The sequence below is a fragment of the Montipora foliosa genome, chromosome 1 (genome assembly GCF_036669935.1).
Source record: "Montipora foliosa isolate CH-2021 chromosome 1, ASM3666993v2, whole genome shotgun sequence".
In the NCBI taxonomy this organism is placed as follows: Eukaryota; Metazoa; Cnidaria; class Anthozoa; order Scleractinia; family Acroporidae; genus Montipora; species Montipora foliosa.
The window spans coordinates 59,107,894-59,117,893 of NC_090869.1; the positions used below are offsets into that span (position 1 = coordinate 59,107,894).

Genomic DNA, 10,000 nt, shown 5'->3' on the forward strand with positions numbered 1-10,000 from the left:
TTTCATATCCGCAGTTCATATATGATTCATTTTTATATACCATTTCATCATTGATTCATTACTCACGGGACCATTAGAACCCACAAATGACCAGCTCCCAACATCAGTGGCTTCATAGCTCAGTTGGTTAGAGCGTCGCACCGGAATCGCGAGATCACGGGTTCAAACCCCGTTGAAGTCCTGAATTTTTCAGGCTTCTCTACGCAATGGCAAAAATTGCGCTCATAGCTTCACTTAATTATTCTAAGAGAACAATAAGCTTCAAAACTTACGATGGTGTCAGCTTCTAGAAAGTTTATCTGTTCACCAGAGCTGATTATGTATGAGAGCGTAAACAAGGCCGACACAACATTTTCCATATCATCTGCATTGCGAAATGGCGCGATTCTTTCCTGCGCTCGTAACTCACAAAAAATCTGACGGTTTTCTAAAGCCTTGGCACAGTTATGAAGAATGATGAGTGCTGAAGACACAAGATGTTTTTTTTTTTCCGTTCGGAGAAAAAGTAAACAATTAGTCGCTTTAGGATAAGAAAACGAGTTCTTCGTCGTGAGCATGCACACTCAAGTTTTACCCTTAATTCAATTATGAGGTCACTTTGTCTGCGAGCAAAGCAAGAATTCTCCCAGACTATGCCCTCGGACACTATTCTCGCTGAATATTACTCAGGCCTTCATGAACAGCCAATCAAGTTTTTCATGGTCTGCCGGTGGGGTCCCATCATGTGTCAGTGCCTTGGAGCGCATCATACCATTTCTAAGGACTGCCCATGCAGTCTTTGCAGCGTCGATCCCCGGAAAAACCTTATGGATAGAGCGTCGTAAAATCCTCCTGCTATTAGTGAGCTGACAGCCCTTCTCACACTCCCTCTGTTCTTTCACTGTCTCCCCCTTCACAATTTGCTCTCACGAAGGGATTAACCCCAGAAACGTTAGCTTTCTTTCCCCATCAGGGGTGGTCAGTAATAACTACGTAATTACTTGCGGACAGTGATGTCTTTACGGAAAATCTCAAACTGAGGCCTTGCTGTATTGACCAAGCGATAGCGGCTGATCTCGCCCATAACGTGACTGCCAAAAGTGTTCATACTGTTGTGACGATGGCAAGGATGAAAAACATCGACCAGGAATTAGATGTTGGTCATCAATATTGTACTCCAAGACCAGATAAAAGATGTGGATCAGCTCCAACATCACTGGCTACAATAACCAAAATGTAGCATTTGTCGGGAGTTCGATTCTGGGGCCCGTTTTTCGGATATATACATTGTTACGGTTTACCACTGAAAACACTATAAAGAATAGGAACGGACTCAAAGTGAATAAAAACTAAAGATCAATTCAATTTTAGTCGTGTCTCAGAACAACATACCCGTGTGTTTTTGTGTTGGCCGTGTCGGAAAGACACTACCTTGCGGATGTCAAAATATCACCCGTTAACCCCAAACGGCCATTAACACTCTGCAAGAGTCAATTACTCATAGTATCCGAGAGAAAGAAACCGGTATCAGGTTTGTCCCCATCGGCGTCGGGAAAGTGAATCCTTTTAAACCAAGTTTTGTGGGAAATAAACAATAGACCCAATCGGGTAAGGCCCCGTCCACACGTATTTGGCGAATCCGCGAATCCGCAACTTTTGAGGTTTTCTCCGGGTACTCCGGTTTCCCCTCTCCTCAAAAACCAACATTCGAATACATTTGTGTTTATTGTTAATTTCAATTTACAGTGTACCCAATTAGGGTACCGCGCACCGGTGGCTCAGTTGATTGAGCACCGGGCTGTTACGCGGGAGGTTCAACTCCGGCCGGACCAACACTCAGGGTGTTTAAATAACTGAGGAGAAAGTGCTGCCTTTGTAATTACATCTGCAAATGGTTAGACTCTCTAGTCTTCTCGGACAAGGACGATAAGCCGGAGGTCCCGTCTCACAACCCTTCAATGTTCATAATCCTTTGGGACGTAAAAGAACCCGCACACTTGTCGTAAAGAGTAGGGCATGTAGTTCCCGGTGTTGTGGTCTGTCTTCTGTGGTGTATCATGGTTGGGAGGGTAAATGCTCGGAGATATGAGCTACACCAAGCTACTCTAAAAATCCGAGGGTAAATAATATAAAGATATATGATATGATATGATATGATATGATATGATATGATAGTGGTTCAGCGCTAGAACGACTAGACACTTAAATAAAGTTCCTTTCCTTTTCTTTCCTCTTTTTTGAATCTGCCCTCCTGAGTGGAAGGGTTTGAATCCGCAAAGAAGTTGGAATCGTGTGTACGGGCGAATCCGGATGCTTTCAAATCCGATAACGTTACAAATTCAGATCCAGTCTTTACTTCGTTTATATTCAACATGGCTCCTGAACGAAATGCTATTACGTCTCTTGTCGTCAACTCTAACCCATCCTCTGCCTCTGAAATGACGATTAACGACAATTCCTAATTTTCTCTATTGACTAATATCGCGTCAATTTATCTATTTTTAAAATCAGAACCCCAATGCCTGAATTCGCAGGACTCGAACCAGGGATAGTTTGACTAATAATCCTTTCATTTAACCACTAGACTACTACATCGCTAACTCCCAAAACATTATTATTATTATTTTTAATATGTCAAGATTCGTTTTCTTCCGAATGCCGCGGTAAACAGGTATTATCACCCACTTAGAAACAAGTTTAAACAGAAAAAATGTCGGCTAGCAAACATCAAGAGAAAGCTAACCACTTTAGAATGAAGCAGTAGACTTAATCACTATTCAGCAATGATTTTATGTAGGAAAATTTGGTTTTATAAAACGTTTTGATAAAGGTCAAATTACCACCATGAATGATTTGGAAAGCTGACATTTCGACCGTTAGCCCTTCGTTCTGACGAACAGCTAACGTTCGAAACGGTGGTGATTCGACCTTTATCAACACGTTTGATAAAACCAAATTTTCCTGTTTCACTCCCCCACTGACGCAGCACCACAGTCTATTTAGAAACTAGAAATTTGTTTAATAATAATAATAATAATAATAATAATAATAATAATAATAACGTAAGTGGATTGACACAATTACTGGGAAAGAACCAACAGTTTACATTGTGGTCCGAAAAAACAAAACAAAAAAAAAAACAACAACAAATAGAAATAAAAGTAAATTAAAAACTATACATTATAATAATCTATAACTTTTTAAAATTTTTTATATAGTTTAAATTATTAAAAAGTTCCATTAATAATAAAATGATCGAGCTTGGAATTATTTTCTAAATTGCAATTATAATGTGTTTTCTTAAATTACTTAACGTTGTATGGCTTTTGCTACTATTATCTAATGAATTCCATAGTCGAGTACTACTCGCACAAAAGGTACGGTGACCAGATTTTGTTTGAAAGAAAGGAGTGAATAAAAGATTGTTTGTTGACGCCTTAGAAGTATATCTATGCTTATCATTTACAGAAGAAGTATACTCTTTAAAATAGGCGGGGCATTTGCCATTTATAATCTTGTGCATTATGGAAAGTTTCTTAGTTGTATGATGTTGTTAACAGGAATCCAACCTAACTTACTAAAAAGTTGGACTGGATTATCAGAAACACTAGCAACTAAAATTAACCTCGCACATCGTTTTTGCATTCTAATAAACGAAGTAGATTTTCGTTTTTGGTATTTCCCCATACAGTACAGCAGTACTCAAATAATGGTTTAATCAATGCATTGCATAATAATTGCCTTAACGAATAACTAAGGTATGTTTAGCTCTTTTAAGTAAGCAGATTCTAGAGTTTAACTGTACTTTTTTATGAGATAGTCAATATGATCGTCCCAGTTGAGGTGTTTATCAATCTTGACACCCAAACGTTTTTCATCTTTTGCTTCTCCGACTGGAGTACCACAAGCAGATAAATTGAGAGATGGAGTTTTTGACTAGTTCCAAGAACTAACTGTTTCGTCTTTTTCGTATAAACTAACTGACAATGATGATTAATGGTTAATGATTTTATACATACTAATTAGTGTTGGTAAATATTCGGTACAATCATCTGCTACCACGAGGCCTAGGACAGAGTAATCTAAATTGACGATAACAGTAAATCCAGAGAAAATTTGGAATTGAATTGGGTACAACATTGAGTGAACTGATTTGGTCTGTTGTTTATTTTCCCGCAAAACTTGGTTCCAAAATAGACACTTTTCTGACGCTGATGGGACTAGACCAATTTGAGTAAATCTTACTCCTGAGTGATGGACTCTTGCACTCTACCGTTTGCCGGCCATAGTGATTTCCAAATTCCCACTTTAAGAACAGAGTCGGCCCCTTACTTTGTTTTTGGAAATCTTAATTCCGTAAGTGTCAAGATCATGCAACATTATCTTCAACAAACCGCTCCGGCCCAAGCCCTTCGCCATTTTTAAGCTGCCATCGGAGTAGTTCAGTAATACTCTTCGAACCACAGATATGCCCAACCAGCCACGTTGCGTTTCTAATCCAGTATCCATCAGCCGACGAAGGAAATTGGTCAAGTGCACAGGACCACCAATCTCTGCTAAATGGTCACCATACTTTTGCTGAAGCGCTCGGTCATTTGTCTCTCCGTACGGCTCAAGAATGTCTTTGGTGATTTTCACTACTGCAGGGTTCACATCAGTAAACGATCCTTCTTTAAGAATGTTAATGCTGTTGTTCATACGGACCATGATCGAGACATTGTCCACTTGATCCTGGTTACTACTTTGTGTCTCAGCAGTTCCACCTGCAATGATAATAAGCCATGGCCGTCATGATGGAAAAAACATTTAAGGTAGCTTAATTCAGTTTAAAAGCTCTCAAGTAACAGCCCTTATTAGAAGGTATGGCATTACAACGCCGTATCACGTATTAGCAATGTTATGGTTCCATAAGAAACAACAATTATTGCTAAACAAGATGCGGTCATTATTGTGTAATAAGTCAACGTCGCAACGGGGAAACCCTGTAATAATACCCTTTATTTTGTCTTTAGTTGCACATATCTCAAAAACAAACCCGGCGACCCTCATATTTTATTGATGGAAAGTGATCAGAAGGCCAAGATAAAACTTTCTGCAAAGTTTAAAAAATTCTGGTCAGCGGATTCAGAGTCACCTTAACTCTGTGGTTTAAAAAAAATGGCTCTGATTCTGCAGTACAGAATATTTTTAAACTTTCATCTGTCCTATAACTTGTGCCGCAACCGTTTGCGGCAGCAGTCAATGAAAACGTTCCTATAACCTCCTGCGACCATTGAAAACGAGACAAGTTGCAAGAAACCTTGCATAGTGGAACACCCATAAAGCAACTTGTTTGACGATGTGAGAACTTTTGTGAAATAAAAAAAAACGAGAAAAGCTGCAAGAAAAATTGTCTCGTGTAACAGCGCCTTAATTAATGATGCGAGCAGATGCTCAGCATAAAACATCATAGAAACAGTAAATGTACATACATATGTTAATAATTTTATCAACAAAGCAATTTAACGCGTCAAGGCTGAGGCGCAAGGAAGGAAGCATTAAAGTCATGATGATACCGCTGGGCGCAAGCTTCCTCAAAATCATCGTGACCAACAAAAATCGAGACTTCCCGCATACTTCAAGACAGGAAACCCAAGCAATCACAGGCAACCTAAAGATTAGTGTGATGCCTCGCAGAAGTAATATGATAAACGATATACTATAAAAAAGTATGCATTAAGTTATAGGCTACTACTGATTGCGGGTAGAGACTTTCTAAAACGGAAAAAAATAACGGCTCTTTCCCCACCTGTTATAGTATATTCCTCAGCTTGCCCGAACAAATCCACAACACCGTAAAGTACAGGTGGGATGGTTTTGATTCGTTTTCCAACATTAACACGCCATTTATGAAGAAATGCAGAGTATTGTCTGACTTGTGCATTATCCCCACACGGTCACCCACCTACCGGTTGGTAAGATAAATATGCCGGCCTTAACCATAGGGCAAATAATGCAGTATTACAGTATACATGTACTGTCAAAAAATGCAAGTTACATTGTCTTGTTTGGTTTAAACTCTATAGTAAATTTGATGTTTACATGGCAGATATTGAGATTCTGTAGAAATTGAAGAGCATTGTTTTTACTGTCAAACAGAGTGAAAGTATCATCAACGTATCGAAACCAAATAGAAGGACGACCGGTGTAATTAAGAACCCACTTCTCTTCGAAATGGCACATAAAGATATTGGCCAACACAGGTTCTAAAGGCGAGTGCATTGCACCGCCATCAATTTGATCGTAGTAGTCGTCATCAAATATGAAATGGCTCTTCTTAGTGGCAAGCTCGAGTTGACCCTTTAAGGCAGAGCAGAGTTTGCCTGTTTGTCTGGCAAGTAACATTCATTTTGTACTCAACTCTTCTTTAAAAAAATAGGAAATGTAACAATGAAAAATTATTTGAATGAAAGCTTGTTGTCTCTTTTGTGCTTTATTATTTATTGTCAAGGTTCTTTCGAAAAGGGTTTGATGTACGTGAACTGTCAGAAATTTATGCTTTGTGATTGTGTTTCGCTTGCACGCACGCAACTGAAATAGGAAGGGTTTCTTGCCTCTTATAGCAAATATCTTGCTTGTTTCAATAAATCTTTCGCTGGAAAATATTTCTGTGAGATTTCCAGCTTTTGTAAATTTATCATGTTGTGTAATTTTCGAGCTTAGCAAATTTGCATACATGTGTTGAAATGTGATACGGGGAGAATTTTTGTGGTAACGCGTAAGTCACGAAAATAAACAGGTCTGTTGGAAGCGTGCTTGAGTTTCAACAAAATGACCCCCAAAATCGGCAAAAGATTTTGACGCTGATGAATAATAAAGTAGCTGCTATTACCAAAACGATGGAATTATCTGGTGATAAATAACCTCGTCTTGGAGAGTAAATTTTTGATTTTCCAGAAACAATGGTCAACCTCTGAGAGTTGGGCGATTGTGATCCTTGTGTTGAATTCGCACATTTCTTGTCAAAATTTATAATAATTGAAAGAAAAAGAAAACTAACAAAAACAAAAACCCGGTATCTTGGCATCATTTGACACTGATGCTTCACTGTTTCGCGAGTAAACATGCCGCGGTAACTTGATCACTGCGCCCGCTGAATTCGATGTGCGATTTACTCGGTGCAGCCAAAAGTACGATTACAACAAAACAACTAAAATCTCCCAAAATGTTTTTCGCTGATGGTAACTTTTTATATTCGTGGTAACTTTTTATATTAGTATAATAAAATAGAATTTTCGGTCCTTTGTTTCTGTTACTGAGTGGTATATTTCTTAGGTCGCCCATCCAAATACTAACCCCGCCGGACAGCGCTTGACTTCAGCTTTCATCTATGTTCACAAAGCTATCAGATGCTGTCAGTGCATGCTTACACTTGTAAAAGAAAATATAGCTATTTTCATGCAAATTTACCGACAATTATTTCGACACGATCAATTAATTAAAAAAAAAAAAAAATTAGTGTCGAATGAAATAAGGTTCTTCACGGTGAAAGTTTGCAATATTCGAGAAAACGTCGTCGTGTAAGTTGATTGCATCTTATGTTCTTATATCATAGATAAAACGTAATATTATGTTTAAGATAAAGGGCCTGAAACTTGGTAAGCCGATACATCCAGAAGTTAAGACAGTACTCGTCTGTATGGGCCAAATATTGTACGCTTTTAGCCCTTAATTAGGGCAAGGTTTAACTCTTCGAGGATATTTCAAAATTATAGACCAAGAGCTTAGCTGGGGAAAACTTTGGCCCGAATCGTAACTTACGTGAAAATTTAGTTTTACTAAAATTAGTTTTACTAAAATGAATTCCGCTTAGCGAAAAAAGAGGAAAAAAAGAGACTGAACAAAAAAAACAAAGTGAACTTGGCAACAACGTTTCGATAAAAGACGACCTTATCGGACATAAGAGTTTACAAACTGGTATTTAGATATTCATTCTTTATATATATTTGCCTATCTATAATGTCAAAAAACTGGACTCTACGTTTGAGCTGTCTGGAAGGACAGAGAGCTGTTAATTGTTTAGCACGAGGCAGGTGGAAAAAGCTATCTTTACTGAAAAACCTCAAAACGCGCTATATAGCAAACCAAAAAAGGTTTTAATTTATTTGGTTTTAACTTTTATCGCCCGCAAGCCTCTGTTAACTTTACTACACAAAATGTTACCGATTTCGAAAATGAGTTGATATTTTTAATTTTAGCGAAATACTCCAAGACATCTGTCGCATCGTTGTATAATCATGGCGTTACATGTTGTCTTCATGGAAAACAACATTAGCGCCTTTACCGTCACAAAGACACCAAAAAAGGTTTCGCACCTATAGGAGAGCCAGAAAATTGTTATTTATTTTGTTAGTATATTTGTTGCCGGTCAAAACCCGTTACAGGTTGAATTTGTTTTTACCTAGGTTGAATACGCACTCAGATGAACTGAAAAAACCTTTTTTGGAGCCTAAATTAAGCCTAGGGAAGAATTAGGGTCAGCAACGACTTAAGATAAGTTTTTGCTATTAGAGCGGTTTTCAATTGAGTGTCGAAAGTAATTAGCGAATTGCTTTGGTTTTGCATTTCTTCACTCAGTGATTGGTTCAAATTTCTCGATCCACTTTTTCAACCAATCAGAAGTGAAACCAAAACCAATCGTGGCTCGCGCGTGCACATTTTCCCGCGCTTTGTGTTGGCTACGTGTAATTACTTCGAGTTTTGATTGGTTTACTGGATTGTCTCCGTCCTTTTTGATTGGCCAAAATGACTACTTTGGTTTTGGTTTTACGAGCTTCTGCCTGAGAGACCGGGACAGACTTGGAAATGAAGGTCGGCCGATGTCGCCTAAAATTGGTACACAACGTACTTATGTCGACTTAGGTAATAAGTTTCAGCTTCAACGACTTTTTTTAGCTTAGTTCTGGATATCAGCCCCTCAGGGGTCCCCAGAGGCTTATTTTCAGTGCAATTTTGGCCACTTTTAAATCTCTCTTTTAGCAACATAAAAATTAATTTCAGGCAAAAACAAAACCATCTTTTAAAAGCCCTATCCTTAGGCTTGTATGGCTACGCTATTGGTGGTAACATGGCAACGTGAAAAATAGGAATATATTAGTTAAATGAAAAGCGTTCGTTTATACCGTGAGGATTAAGGGTGCCGATTTGAAAGATGAATTTTTGTTCCAGATTCTTGCGGCTTTCCGTCGTACCTAGATGTAGGGAAAGGCCGCAGATAGCCATGTGTTTTTTGGAGTGGTTAGGCAGATTAAAATGGCGTGCGACTGGCTTAGATGCATCCTTGTCATTCTTCTCAACATCGCAAAGGTGTTCGCGGAATCGGTCACCTAGTCGTCTACCTGTCTCACCAATGTATAATTTATTGCATAACGTACAGGTTATACAATAAATGACATTTGCGGAGGTACATGTGAAACGATCGGTGATCTTAACAGATCGCTTAGGTCCCGATATCTTGCTAGTGTTAACAATGAAAAGACAAGTTTTGCATCGTGAGCGCGCGCATTTGAAAGTGCCGGGTTGCTCGTTAGTTTTGAGCGCGCTTCTAACTAAAAAGTTGCCTACGTTTTTGTCGCGTTTGAATGAAATAAGTGGAGGTTGCGAAAAGATTCTACCAGTCTCGGGATCATTTCGGAGTAATTTAAAATTACTAAGAATGATGCTTTTGACTGCGTGATTATGAGGATGGAAAGTGAGGGGAATGGAATTCTGTCATTCTTATCTTTTTGTGACGTTTGTAGTGATGACTGTCGATCAAATTGTTGGGCGCGATGATGGCCCGCTTTGACCACAGAGACAGGATAGCCACGTTTTTCGAAGAACTGGCACATCTCCTCTGATTTGCTGGAAAAATCGGAGTCATCACTACATAGACGTCGAAGTCTAAGAAATTGAGAATAAGGAATGGAGTTCTTGACATGTGATGGATGTGACGATGAATACAACAAATAACTGAGTGAATCAGTAGGTTTGTAGTGCACAC

The 10,000-nt window shown here is 38.7% G+C and overlaps 1 long non-coding RNA gene and 1 pseudogene across 1 annotated transcript in view; one reads left to right on the forward strand and one right to left on the reverse strand.

The window, feature by feature from the left end:
* Positions 1–6,363, reverse strand: part of LOC137971781 (uncharacterized) — a 50,242-nt pseudogene extending 43,879 nt beyond the window's left edge.
* A 1,124-nt stretch (positions 6,364–7,487) lies between these two features.
* LOC137979580 (uncharacterized) overlaps positions 7,488–10,000 on the forward strand; it is a 19,369-nt gene continuing 16,856 nt past the window's right edge. Inside the window, exon 1 of the long non-coding RNA XR_011118367.1 lies at positions 7,488–7,538. This is a non-coding gene — a long non-coding RNA (uncharacterized lncRNA). The remainder of the gene's footprint in view (positions 7,539–10,000) is intronic.